Raw genomic sequence first — 14,728 nt, 5'->3', positions numbered from 1 at the left:
ATGGTAGTCTGTGTTTTTTGTTTGGGCCCTATTATTTCAACTGCCTGAGATGTTTTTGCTCCTTACTTCTCAAGGGCAAGAGGTGAAAGCAGCTAATTCAGTTAAATGCTGCAAATGGACTGTGTCCCCATTGCATGCATATAACAAGAGAAGACCTGGGCAAAAGCAGCCCCCTGTTGTGGTAGGTATTCAGGATAGGAGTCGGGCTCTGCTCCTTTGAGTGTACCAGCTAAAACCAAAACAGGCGTATGTAGCAAAATTCAGGAAGCAGTATTATTTCTTTCCATTTTTGGAGAGGGCATTTGGTGAGATGTTTTCCAAAGTCTCAGCATCTTCTGAGAACACTGTTGTCAGTGCTTGGGTGCCACAAACTGAATTCAGTCCATAGAGTCTAGTTATAGTCCATGGACCTCCAGTGGACAAGTTAGGTTTTTCACTGGCCCAATCACCGTGTAGAAACACCCTTCTGTCTTCCTTCACTAGCCACAGAAACAGCCATGGGTGACTATGATGTTCTTCAATCAGGAATCTCAGTGAGGAAGGGTATTACATTCACTTGATTTCAGTGCTTATATAGGAGGTGGCCTCTAGAAGCTTTGGCAAGTAACAGTCAAGTTCCTTGCCTGAAGACAAAGAAGATATGAGAGAGTAAGGAATTGACTCTGAATCTTTGAAATCCCTATCCAGTGTCCTTATCATAAAAATTTCCTTCTACTGAATGAGCTGCTGCTTGTCCTTTGAGTTTGATTTTCCACTAGGTTAAATATGTTCCTTATTCATGTCTTAATAGCATTTCTCAGTACTACATCCATTCCGACTAAGCAACAGTTCATTGACTTATTGGAGATTCCTCCATTTCCCCTTGATGGGGAGGATGATAGCTAACATGCAACTGCGTTAAACTCTTAAGTATTTAAAAGTATTGCAGGCATGTGAAAGAAGGTGGGGAAGGGACAGTGGTAGGTAGAAGAAAGCCGCACGCTGGCTCCCAGTGAAGAGACCTCTCTCCGATATCAGATAGGTCCAAAGGACTGCCCTACCATACTCCAAAGAAAAGCTAGTCCCTGAGATCATTATATTCACAATCCTGCCTTGTGATCTTTATAAATTTCTCTCTGAACACAGAGGATCAGCATCCTAGTGGGATTGTCAAAACACTTTTTTTGTATGAAAGCTTGGTTCAAAAGGAAACAGAGTGCTCTGAAGTGTCTGTGAAGAAGCAACTGTCTGAAGGTTTTCCTTATGAAAGATTAATTTGAATCCTAGTTATGTTTTTTTGTTTTGTTTTGTTTCTTTTCTTTTTTTTTTTCTTTTTTAAGAAAGGCTCTTTTTAAGGGCTCCTGTTTTAAATGCTCACTGTTTAATTATTTATGCATTCTGAGCTGTGTTTTCTGCATGTGAAACTTGGCCATGGTACTAACCTTTTCCTTTCACACCGCTGAAAGCACACGCTGCACAGTGAACAAAGGCATCTGAAGGATGAGCCTAAAGGTCCCCTGGAGAATGCATGCAGCAAGTGTGTACGGTCCATTAAGTATGCATGTGAGATGGCTTATTTGCTTGGTTGCTTTAAACAGTAAGTGAAGGAATGTGAAATATAAGTGTGTTGGTGATATGGTTTCAGGCCTAGTTTAGAAGTGAGAAGGTGTGGCTTCTGCACTGGAACCTGTGTTGGACTTACTTACCCTACTACCTGAAGTGCAGAGGGTTAGGATGGTTTCTGCATGCCTTTCAAATCTCTATTTTTTTTTTTTTGCATATCTGTGTTTTCTTAGACGTGTAAAAGTTAAATTATATTTTCTTTAAGAATTTAGTTATACTGTCGAAAGAAGTATGTTCAGATGGGCTTGCTAAGTCACCTCCCACCAAAATGATAGTTGCTACAGACTTTGATATCCAGGACATAGACTGTGCTCTGGCTTATTGTGCCTATGTTTCTAATGCAAGGAAAGTCGGGAACAGATAAGCTTATAAGTGCTTAACTTCTTATAAAGTGCTTAACTCTTGTTAGAGACTTGTAAATGTAGGTCTAAATGCATATCAGAGCAACTGATCCAGCAGCTCTGTGTAATTACTGAAACCCACCCTTGCTCAGTGTGACACATCCTTGGTTCTGCCACTCTAGACCATCAGAGACCATCTCAGAAGGCCTTTTGTGAGGCCTGTATCAGAGTTGCCTCATTCTGATTATGTGCAATGAAATACTTCAAACAGCAGGAACTCTGAGATTACTGTAGAAACATGGAAGGAAAGACTGAAAAGGACAGAGATGAATGGCTTAGTAGTCTGTTTTCCTATCATTGCACAATTGTTCCCTGTAGCATTTTCTCCATTCCCTGTTTTTTTTTGTCTAGTCTTAAATGCTCAAAAAATGGGTTTCCTGTTAAATTTGTAGGCTGCCCTATAACTTACTTAATACATCTCATTGTCAGCAGGTTCTGATATTAAGCCTAAATTTCATTTCATTTCATCCCTTTCCTCTGATTTGCGTTGCGAAAAGCCAGAAGTGTCTTCAGGTGTCGAGAGTATCATGTCTTGACTGAAAAGGGCGAGTTTTGCAGCCTCTCTACATTCGATAGACTGTTTTACAACTGAGACTACACATGCGTTATCACTTGCACCTGCATTTGAATTTAAAGATTAGCCTAAAGCTGGGTAGAAGCTTTATATGTTCAGTGCTAGCTCCCTGGAGAGGGACTGTTTCTAGATCAAGTCAAACTTGACTTCATCTGAGAGTATATTTGTTGCAGCTTGGAGCAGGTCAGGAATGCCAGACAGCAACTTCATAGAAGCTGGAACTGACTTCGTTTATTTCGCGTTAGGTATCACAATATATAGGAATTCGCATAGCAACATCTCGGCAGAGCATCAGTAATTGGTTACAAGCATTAACGTACTAACATATCATAGGTTGCTAAGCCGTATCCAAGCGCCTAACTGCAAGATTTAAAAACAGTATCTCAGCCCTAGGAACTTCCTCAAGTACAGGAGGTACTTCCTTAAAAGTTGTTTACCGAAATTCAGTGATTCTGCACGTCAGCCTTTTCAGTCCAGGTTAAGGACGGTCAAAGGCACCCCCCTGTACAACGTCCCCCTACATCTCCCCCTTTTTCTTTAGATCAAATGTCCCCGAGAAGCAAGCCAATCTTGAGGTGTTAGATTCGGATTACGTGACAAGGCAGTTAACAAACGTGATATTAAAGCGCGCGAACAGGTCCAAGCGATCATTAAACCAACTACAAGCAACAGTCCCCATAGTAACAACATTAATAGCGATTTCACCAGCGATTTTATCCATCCCCCAATTCCAAACAAGTCAGTTAACCCATCAAGTCCAAAAAACACAACATCTTTTGTTATTTTCTCCACATGTTTGATCAAGTTGTGGAGTTGTCGATATACGGCCGCTGAGTGATCTTGCAGGTCCATGCAGCACATTCCGTCGAAGTCCTGACACCCATGCCTGTGAGCAAGAAGCAGGAAATCAATAGCGGCACGGTTTTGCAGTACAGCGTGTTGTACCTGGGTTAAATCATCTGACAACTCACTAAGCACAATACTGGTTGCGTTTGCCTGCTTAACTGCCCAGCATGCAAGACGTTCAATATTCCTGTGAGCTCGGGCGGCTGACACCCTAGGACCGAAGAAAGACGCCACTATCACCTCCCAATCACTCCATAAATCAACATCATCAATGCAATCACTACTTACAGTAACCTTTGTACTTCTTCGTCGCCTAACTGCTATTTTCCGGCTCACCCCAGGAGGCCCATGTGGCCATATCATACTAAGGCGACCGATTGTGCAAGGTCCTCCCATAGGCTCGGCTGGAATGCCAGCCCAGGCTCGATTTCCGCATATAAGAAAATATCCGGGAGGAAGTTTACGAGGAAGGGCATTACCTTTAACCTCAGGGACTGACCCAGCACACCAGTTTTCCCAACTTAAACTGTTGCCAATCGGATCTACGGGGGTGGTATTATTAGATAAACGCATTGGCCAAGGCAGTGGCACTGCCTCGGCACTGGTATCCAAGAAAGCGCAAGCAGTAGCATTAAGAGAATCTAGCAACTCTAACTCCTGTGGCGGGTTATCCATATCCAGCTGGCTGTTAACCCACCACTCGAACTGCAACATCACGACAGACATTTTCTTATAGTCACACCAGTCGCTACTTGCGTTCTTACAATTGTTATCATAGTGAGCCGCAAAAACCGCAGCTTCACTGTCATCAAGTGGGACCCCTACCAGACAGGTCACAAAAGGTGTGCTGGGTGTCACCAAGCTGGCACAAAATTGTGTAGCATTTAGCTCTCTGGCTAATGTTACCCATATATTTTGACATGATTGGCCCGCACACAGTCCTCTGTCCTGCACTGATAAGCTTGTTTACAGGTTCTTCCTCTCCTACTTCTATGTTCTTGCAGCTGGTGACTTCCCCACGATCTTTTCGCCTTGGCCTTAGTCCGGCTCATTGTATCCATCTTCTATCGGGAAGCCTCCGTTACTTAGATACGCTCCCACTATTCCCCCTTTTTTACACTGATATGATGTACTGAGTAGGCTATATGGATTCAGGTCTGTCCAGTTGCTTAGAGGAATACCTAACACCAGTGCATCAAATTGATCTGCTGTCCCACAAAGCCAACAACTCTTAATTTGGGTATAATTAACAATATGCCTAAGAAGCATAACATATCCATTAGTGTTAAAAGTAGCATCAGCTTCTATAATAGCATTAAAAGTAACATTACCTCCTAACAGCCACAATATACAGCTAATAATAACAGTAACACTTCTTCCTCCCATGTTGTTCTTCTGCAGGCTCACACTTTCCACAGCTAGGGTACCAGCTGCCTGCCTGCTACATCTGATGTATGCGAGTTTGCTTCCAGCCAAGGTTTCACCCATTTTGCTGGCACCCATCTGGTTCCAGCATCTGTAACGATACAAGCATACCCTTTTCCCCAGGTTATCAAGTCCAAAGGTCCCATCCCTTTTCCCGTGTTCCAGTCTCTCAGCATCATCTTACACGGACCCGACTTTACTTCTGTCAGGGCTCCCTTTAGCCCAGCCCTGTGTTTGACCATCAGAGGGACTAGGCTATCCTGGGGTAATTTCAAAAAGTTTAAAACATATTCTGCTCTTGCCAATTTTTCTGCAGGCATAATTCCCAATTCTCCTCCTTGTTGTTTTTTTGTAGCTGGCATTTCAGCGTTTGGTTCATACGTTCCACTATGTCATGGTCCTCAGGATGCAATAGTATGGTGAAAAAACAATCTTTTAAATCAATTATTAAGATGCACCAATGATTTTGAAGGGTTCTCAATTTCCATTTCTATTTATGTTTGCATAGCTTCAATTTGGTTTCCTCCCCAGAAATTGCTTGGGATTTCCATATATTAAGGAGGCCCCCGCTCCAGTAGCAATTGAGGCTTTTACAATTTGTAAGGACTGTTGCAGGTCCTTCTGTGCCAGTTGCACTGGAGCTTGGCCGTCGCTTCATTCTTGTTTCCCATGCTAAAGTATTTCCCTAGTCTCTTTCCAAGGATACAAGTCAGAATACGGCTCCCAGTCCTCCACTGGTGGGGGGGACGCCATAGTCTGAGTTATTCCTGACTTTCCCACTTTCAAATTCTGGACTTTCTTGTTGTGCTTATTTAGCCCTCTCTGCTGATATATATTACACAATAAAGATCTAAAAACCACACACACAAACAGCACAAACACAATTTCTATCCAGTGGCACGACCTCATGTAGCTGTGCACTCCACTAGTGAGTTCCACTGTTTTAGTTGCCAAGTCCCATCCTCGTTGCCAATTAGGTTGCGAATGGGTTTGGGATTCGGCAATAATCACACAGAACAAAGTGGCTACGGCTATTCAGGTGAAAGCACGTTAAAGAAGCAAAGTATGCCTAATTACTCGTGAGGTAATACTTGTCGGCAGGACACTGAGACTGAACATTCTCTTGAGTTGGCAGATTAGAGGGTTGCTGACAGGCTCCTAACGCGGCGGGCGTCCCCGCGGAGACAACGTGGGCCTCAGTGCTGGGAGTCTCACCCACCCCTTTCTCTCTGCACTGTCTGTTTAAGCCCGGTGCATCCTGCCACATAGGGCCAGTACATGCCAGCAGGCAGTCCGGGTGTGGGGGGGGGGGGGGCAGACAAACTCCGCCTTCAGTCACATAACCTTCCCTCCTGGGTGCGCAGGTGCGCATGTCAGTAAATTGTCCCAGTCGTCAGTTTGAGGCTCCTGCCTTTCTCATCTCCCTCCCTCTCGGGTGTTTTGACCTTCAAATTAGTTTAGAGGATGTTTGCAGTTAAGTTGGCTACAAGCCTGGTCGAGCAGTCGCCTTCAACTGCTTTCGGAGGACGTCGGCTGTGAGCCTGGCTGAGCAGCCGCCTCCATGCTCCTTATCACTCAGCCCGGGCAGGCAAACATCTTCTTTCTCAAGGTCTGGATTCTATTTCGCACAATAATTTTATGACTCTACGGATCATACAAATTTCCACCTTTCAACCATACCTCGTGTCAGCATCGATATACAAAGGATACAACACATAATAGAGATGAACATAGCAAATAGAAACAATAGCCCTAATAACAGTTTCTGTCCTCACTTAAAGCATTACAATTCTTCAACCCCCACTTTAAAAGACAGATCAAATCCCCCTGCACCTCCCTCCTGGCTGTTGTCAAGCCCTCAGCAACATAAGTCTCCTTGATCTCATTCGCCTTCTCTTCCCCGGCCCCCCTTCTCCTTTTCTTCAAGGCGATCTAACAAGTCCTGGACCCAGCCGGGCCGTTCTTCAGGCGCGACGGGGCGGTCCAGGAGCGGGGGCACAGACGGTGCAGGCGCCACAGGCGCAGATGAGGACGCAGGCGGGGGGGGTTGGCAATGGATCTCCAGACACCAGCGGTTTTCGGTGGCGTGGCGGTCCCGGTCCTGAAGTGCTCACAAAGGCCTTTACAGGTACACTGCTCGCAGCTTCGGGAGGCTCACGATCCGGCAGTGGCCCTGTGATGTCCTTTGGGCGATGGTGGGGCTCAGAACCCCCTCGCTTCAGCTTGGGGCTTTGCAAGCGTCCCTTGTCTCTAGCCCATTTATACAGCTCATACAGCTTCTTCGTGCTCACTGCTGCCTCCCTTTTTGCTAATAAGTCCAGCAGCAATTGTACAGCAGCTTCTCGCTCCATTTTGTACGTACACCGGGGTCTCTGCTTCTAGCCCTCCCCTGACGCCGTCTTTCCGTCCCGGCCCCAGCTTCTTGTCCCCCAACGCCATCTTTTCCGTGTGCGCAATCACAGCCGGCTTACCCGCTCCGGTCCACCTTCTTGGTCGGATCACTCGGCCGCACCCGTACGTCGTCTTCCGGAATCCTGCACCGTTGTGCCAGGTGCCTGTACTGGTCAATTGGGTTGTCCCTGTGGTCCCTGTTCGGGCGCCACTTGTTGCAGCTTGGAGCGGGTCAGGAATGCCAGACATCATCTTCATAGAAGCTGAAACTGACTTCGTTTATTTCGCGTTACGTATCACAATATATAGCAATTAGCATAGCAACATCTCGGCAGAGCATCAGTAATTGGTTACAAGCATTAACGTACTAACGTATCATAGGTTGCTAAGCTGTATCCAAGCGCCTAACCGCAAGATTTAAAAACAGTATCTCAGCCCTAGGAACTTCCTCAAGTACAGGAGGTACTTCCTTAAAAGTTGTTTACCGAAATTCAGTGATTCTGCACGTCAGCCTTTTCAGTCCAGGTTAAGGACGGTCAAAGGCACCCCCCTGTGCAACGTCCCCCTACATATATTGAAATCAGATGTTGTCCCTTTTCCATCTGCAGAGAAATCTGCAGAATCTGGGCAAGTTTTCTCCAAGGGAGATGTCATGGCCTGTTGCGAAATAGCTCTTCATTTTCCAAAACACTCCTGCAGCTCTATCTTTCCCATACATGGAGCCCCCTCTCTACATCTACAGCACACAGCAGCATAGCAGCAATTATATACGCTCTGTGTATCATGTCTGTTTCTTTTTTTCTTTTTTTCTTTTTTTTTACAAGAAAAAGCGATCAGACATTTTGAAAGCACTGGTGTTTATTCCGGGAGAAATCCATCCAAGACAAGTGAACCGTCAACACCTACTTCTCAATAAACAACTGTCAGGAATTTGAGTAAATGAGGGCTGTGTGTGTGGGTGTGTGTGTCTGCTGGCTATTTAATTACACCGTGAGTCTGCTCGTATCCCCAGTAACCTTCATGTTTTCATTTGAGTTATACCATTGCCTTACAGTTATTTTCCCCAAAGCATTGCTAGTGCTGTGACAAGATTGTCAGGCACTAGCCCAACTTTGTTTGCTGCTCATGTCACTGTAGCATGGGCAGAAGCTTTAACCAAGGCCCCTGTGACTTCCCTGGAGCGCATTGGAGGGATTTTGGGTAGACCTAATGCCATTTGGGTACACACCCTCCCTTCACCTAAGCTCAGAAAGAAAACCCCCATAATCTTTTCTTCTAGAGTTACTGTTTTTGTAGCGCTAAGAGTTAGAAGCCACTGCCAAAATTGGGGTTCTGTTTTGCCTTGTAATCGCGCAGCAGGAAAGGGTCCTCAGCCCACAAGGTGTCAACTCCAGATAGACCAGGGCTCGCTGAAGTTAGTGGCAGAGCCAAAAGCACAGTTGATCTCCAAACTCCTAGGCCTGTTAGACCATGCCTACTTCCACAGTTGGGGCACAGCTCGACTGTGAGGAGTTAAAAATCCTCTGCTTTAGGTAGGAGGTATGTCATCGGGCAACTCCCATGGGGTTTCTGTTCACTGCATTCAAAATGCATTTTCAAAGAACTACAAGGATGTCTACAAAATAATATTAGGTGGAAATCTCAAAAGCTTTGTCAGGAACAGGTTGGGCCTCTGTACCTCTTACTGAGGTAGAATTGTGCCAGGAAGACTTCTGTGAAGGTACAGATCAGCCCTTAGAATGAAGTGGTAGGAAAGGAGTTAAATGAGCATTAAAGGACACCCACATAATTGGGAATATATTCATCCTGCCTCCCTTTAGGTGGCTAATTTAGGTGCCTGAATTAGCCACTCAGGTGCTCTATATAGTCAGCTGAGTGATTCAGCATGCTCTGGTTTCCTCTCTGGAGGCCTCATTGGCTATATGGGCATCTGGATTGTAAAATTAGGCATCGGGAGAAGTTAGGTGGCAAAAGCTGCTTTCTCTTTAAATATTCCCTTCATTGATAAGAGTAAATGTAAAATATGTTACACATGGGAAAAGAAATGCTAGGAAGCTTTGTTTCTCTTCTCTCCTCATCACTAGAGATAGTATATGTATCATCTGTTACATGGTACCCATGTCTGTCTGTCTGTCTGTCTGTCTGTCTGTCTGTCTGTCTGTCTGTCTATCTATCTATCTATCTATCTATCTATCTATCTATCTATCTATCTATCTATCTATCTATCTATCTCCACTGTTCCTCGCCTTCTCCAGAGGAAAAAAAAAGACAGAAAAAAATATTGTAATAGATCTCAAGACCTGTAATCAGGGAAAACCCAAATTCTGCTCAACAAGCTGAGCAATCTGCAGCAGCAAAATTACAAGGGCTGTGCACTGAACTAGAGTCTTTGGCACTTTAAAGTGCACATTTTCCAGCTTTGCCCTTTCCATAGCATTCCACGGGGGCCACCCTTCACAACTGCTGATAAGGTCGTGTGCAGGGTGAGTGATGAATCTGCACTGATTTTAGAAGGTTTTTCTGTCTGATTGCAGAAAATATGCATGCATCTATCCTTGAAAGAAATCCTTAAAGGGAAAATATACAGGAATATGTGGAAGAAGAAATAAGAGCTAAAAAGTAATAAGTAAATACTTTACCTAGGGTAAGAATAGGTACTTTCTCTTTTTTGAAGCATATTTAAGCATTCACCAAACAGTCACTGTACCAATGACTTCAACATATGTAGCCTTTTTGTTCAGTGTTTTGAGATATGCTGATTCAGGCAGATACCCCCCAACAGCTTGGGATGGGGTGGGGGCCGTATATGGGCTCCTGTTTTGAGCCAGTGATGCAGTAACCAGAACAGTAGAGGAATTCAGGACAGGAAAAGACTAAATCAATACCTTCTTCAATATTGAAAAAAAAAAGGAAAAAAGCAAGAAAACGGCAGCCAGTGTCAAAAACTGGTCCCAGCGTTTCCCCTGTATTCAGCTCCAGGATGCTCTGATTTTTTGATCTGTTCTACAGATGTCTGCAAGGTTTAGCTCGAGATCAGGTGCAGCCTGTGCCTCCTCATAAAGTTCAGAGCCAAAGCTCAGCTAAGCCCTATTTGGTGAGGAGAGAGTGAGTCTGAAGGAACAGGAACATTGTGCGCGCACACACACATATGTATATATACATTTACTTGTGCCTGCATTCAGCCTAGGCATCCTTACCCATTTCGCTCAGCTCTGCTGTTTCAATGGACCACACCATTTTACAGCAGCAGGGAATAAGGCAACAGGAATGAATTGTGGGAAAAAACAAAACAAAACAAAAACTCTATTTTTGGTATGTAGGGTGAGGAAGAATCGCTGGGATTAATCCAGAAGTGAGGTGTGTCTAGGGAGAGAAACTGATTCCAGGGGAAGAAAGAAGATATTCTGAACAGCGAGATTTCTTGCGCTGGGATATAGGCTCCCAAAGGAAGGGGTTGAAGGCACATACATTTCTGGAATTGCTAAACACTAGGTTGGACAAAACACTGGAGAATATAGAGAGGATATATAGTCACAGATTTTTAAAGCTAGAAAGAGCCGTTGTGCTCACTTAGTCAAACCTCCTGCATAACTCATACCAGGGGATTTGCCTAAATGTATTCCTGTTTTTGCCTAAATGTATTCCTGTTACAAGTCCAATAGCTGTCATGCATTAATGCACATGTGTTAGAAAAACACCCGGGCTTGATTTAAAAGATGCTTCCAGTAATAGAGAATCCATTGTTATGATAAACTGTTCTTGTGATTAATTATACTCCCTATTAAAAACATGGGCTGTGTGAGCAGGAAAACTATCTCAGTTTTCCTACCTTTGGCTTTGAATCATGAAATCATCTTTTATCTGCTAGACTGAAGGATCTTCTGGGCAAATCTCTCCCTTGCATAGGTAGTGATAGTCCCTTTGATATCTATCTATCTTAGATGCTCAAACACCTCTTTCACCTGTGCTTTAGTTGATCTCCCTCTATGTCCTCCAGTACCCCTTAGAAATATTTGCCTTCTGCCAACCTCATCATGCCAATCCTACAGAATAAGTTGCATTTTGGAAAAAAAAAAAAAAGAGGCATAAATAACCTTGCTCCCTCAACAGTGGACATGTGCACTTTCACATCTGCAATGTGTGCTGCCTACCTCTGCTTTAACCTGTGTGCCAAGCAGCTTGGACAGGGGTTTGCATCTTCGGTGTCAGTGTTTTTATAGAGTTGCTCAATGCGAGCATAAAGTCAGCACTTAAGAGGAAGTAATAGCAGCAGTGGGAATGGTTCTGCTTTGTCAACATGTGCAGGGCGAAGAAATGTATTTAGATCATTTAATAGAGGAAGGGCAATTAAAAGTGCTGGCAGTACCTAACCATCATTATATCTAGTCCTGAAGGCTCCACTCCTAAAGGGAGTGTGTGGGTAGAGATCACTGAATTTCAGCATAGGTTGAAGAACAGAAGGGTTTCTCTAGACCAGATCATCCAAATAGGATGAGCAAAATCCTTACCCAGAAGAGATATGAATTTTGCTGAATTTTGTTTTGTTCTGGGTGCTAAGTCATGGCCTGAATTTGTACTAAAAGACTTTTCAGTCACTTATTCAGCCTTATGGGTGAAGGCCAGTGACTAAATAAACTGAATTTTATCCATAATTTCTTAGATGAGCTCTTAGAGAAGTTCACAAAGCCTTGCTTGGAGTGCCTTGCAGATCTCTCTCTATCTGGGTTGTATTTGTGTCATTTTCTATGTTCAGAGACCAAGTTCAACATTGGTCAAGGCATCTAAGTAATGCTGTGCTGTACCTTAATAAAACCATAGTTTATCTGGTCCCATTTTAAAAGGCCAAGAAAGTCTTGAAAGTATAAAATCAAGGGGCAATTAAATGTTGGGTTGAGCTCCCAAAGGGATTTCCGCTGGAGATTCACACTTAATAAAATCCAGAAAATTGCATTTTATTTTGGTACATAAATACTGGCAGTGGGGCACTGTGGCATTTAGAAAGAAGAATTGCTCCACCAGAAGACTCACTTCAGCAAAATGATGCAGTCCAGTTGAGCCCTTTTTATGATCTGAGAAATGACTGTTTTTATAGCACACTAAATAAAACCTGCTATTTGAGCTGGAGATTTATTAGTAAAGCTGATTTTGCCATAGCTAGGCAGGAGGGAAGGAAGGAGAGATGGGAGATGAGCGTCAAAGCAGAGACATGTGATGTTCAGAAAGCGCCCAGTGATGCCCCAAGAAAACGGTGTCGCCTGTAACCACTCCACCTGGCATCGCCGCAGAAGCATTTTCTGCTGTTTTTTTGTTGTTGTTGTTGTTTCTTCAAAAGCTAATTGTTGACTGGTCAAATTTTACACCACAGGAAAATGTTCGCTACGGGAGTAGTGCAGGAGCTGACGTGAGTGCATGGACTAAAGCAGATGCTTTTGTGGAGGGAACGCTGCCTCTACCCAGAAGCAGAGCCCTCGACCACCCTTCAGATGTATTTAATGTATTCAGCAAAAGTTCTCCAGAAATTGCCCTGTGCAGTTGGTAGGAAAAAGGAAGAGGAAACATTTTCTTATCTAGCAGCAGTGAAATGAAAAGTAGACCTAGGTCATACGCAGTGGTGAAGGGAGAGGATCACACTCATGAAACTCCACCTGCCCTGTAGCCTTCTGCAAATCGGACAATTTTCACTGGGTGCCTGCCTAGACTGTTAGGACTGCCTGTGTGAAGTGCAAGGGAAGACAAGTGTTTCAGTCTCCTTTAATCAGAAGATAAGGATGTCAATGGTGAAAGACAAGGGAGAATCCCACTCTGCGAGCCTGATCTGCGACCAGCCTCCTTTGAAGCCTTCAGCATACGTGCCATCTCCTTCTGGTTTATACCACACCATTTGCTGTCTTTGCCTAACCTCTTCCATCTGTCATGGGGAGAAGTGCTGAGATGTAGGGGGAGGGATAGAAAGAAAACAAAATCCAGTGACAAGAAAGGCAATCACGGCTAAATAAAAGTCTTGGTGGCTTAGGCAAACTGTCCACTTTTACATTTCTGTTGAGGAGTGAAGTCTAACTATGGGAAAAACCGGGACCATGCAGGTTCTGCCAGTTTTGGGGGGTACTTCTCAATCCTGCAATGAAGCACAGCTAGCATACTGCATTCCCTAGTAGAATAAACACTAAAACTTCTCACATCCATATGATGTGCCTCATTTCTGTCACTCCTGTTCTCCTGGGCAGTCTCTGGTCTCCATTACAGTGGTCTACCCTGGTCTACTGAAATTTTTGAGTAAAGAGCAGAGCTAGAAATTTATCCCTTTGACCTTGTTAGGCCATTTTTCCAAAAGGAATGAGTCTTCTCCACTCATTGCAGATCACCAAAGTTCACCTCTTCAGTCTGAATTGGCTCCAGTCACAGGAGATGCTCTCACTAAATTTGTAGTGCGAGACAGCTCTTAATGCAGGGAGATGAGAGGACATTCTTTTCCTCCAGCATATTTGATATCTGGCATGAGTTTTCATGACACAGGTGAACCAAATAGATATTCTGGCAGATCTGGGGATTTTTTGCTTATGTTGCAGAACATGCAATATTTCATGTTAGATCTTAGCTGGAATCAGGATGCTTTGAGAGAATTAATCTGGCGGTCAGTAACTGCTAAATGAAGTAAATGCTAAAAGAGCGATGAGCTAACTGATTGGAGATCACAGCTTTTATGAGCTTCTCTAAATGCCTGTTTTCAGGTGAATTCAGCATCTCTTTGACATTTAAGGACTCAATGTATAATCAAATTATTTAACTCTAGTGGAAAAAATCACTGGCCTCAATGGAAAAGCCATTTATAACTCCCCCACCCCTTGGAAGAAAAAGTATTCAGGGTAAAACTGCAATTTCTATAATAAATGGAGGATAAAATAAATCTCTCAATGCAAATTAAGCACCGCAGGCTTTTAAAAATTATAGGAGAAACTTACAGAGCACAGCTGCTCATCCTTATTTCCAATTTAGTAATCCAAGGAGCGTTCAACCTTTAATGCTCTGGACAACACCCCAAAGCTTCAGGAGAGAGATGGCATGTTATGGCTTGTGCTCAGGCTATCCTGGCATTCTTCTTTTCTTTGATTTGGGCCAAGTCCAAACACACATTGCCCTCAAACCCTTGAGATTTGCAGAGCCCAGAGCGGCGAGACATTTTGCTCCATGAGCTGCGTGGATGTAGCGCCAGATGGAAACACTCGCTTGGGGATCTTTACCCTGGCTGGAGACTAAGCAAAGGACTGAGCCGGGGTTATCTTGCCAGATGAATGGGGCAAAATTGTCTTTGTCCTGTTGTCCTGCACCTTAGCTGGTGCCCAACTGTTCACTTCCAGCTGCCTAAACAGATCCAGCCAACTGTATTCTGCTTAACCCCGATACCAAAACTGCATTGTCGTGCCAGCAGTGATGGGCTCTTTGTGGAAGATGATAGAAAAATCCCATTGTTTAGAGTTTTCCCAGACTCAAT

This window comes from Tinamus guttatus, unplaced genomic scaffold (genome assembly GCF_059628265.1).
Source record: "Tinamus guttatus ecotype Peru unplaced genomic scaffold, ASM5962826v1 Tinamus_guttatus_pri_ptg000847l, whole genome shotgun sequence".
Classification (NCBI taxonomy): Eukaryota; Metazoa; Chordata; class Aves; order Tinamiformes; family Tinamidae; genus Tinamus; species Tinamus guttatus.
The sequence above is the reverse complement of the archived record's forward strand: the minus strand, read 5'-3'. Positions refer to the sequence as shown.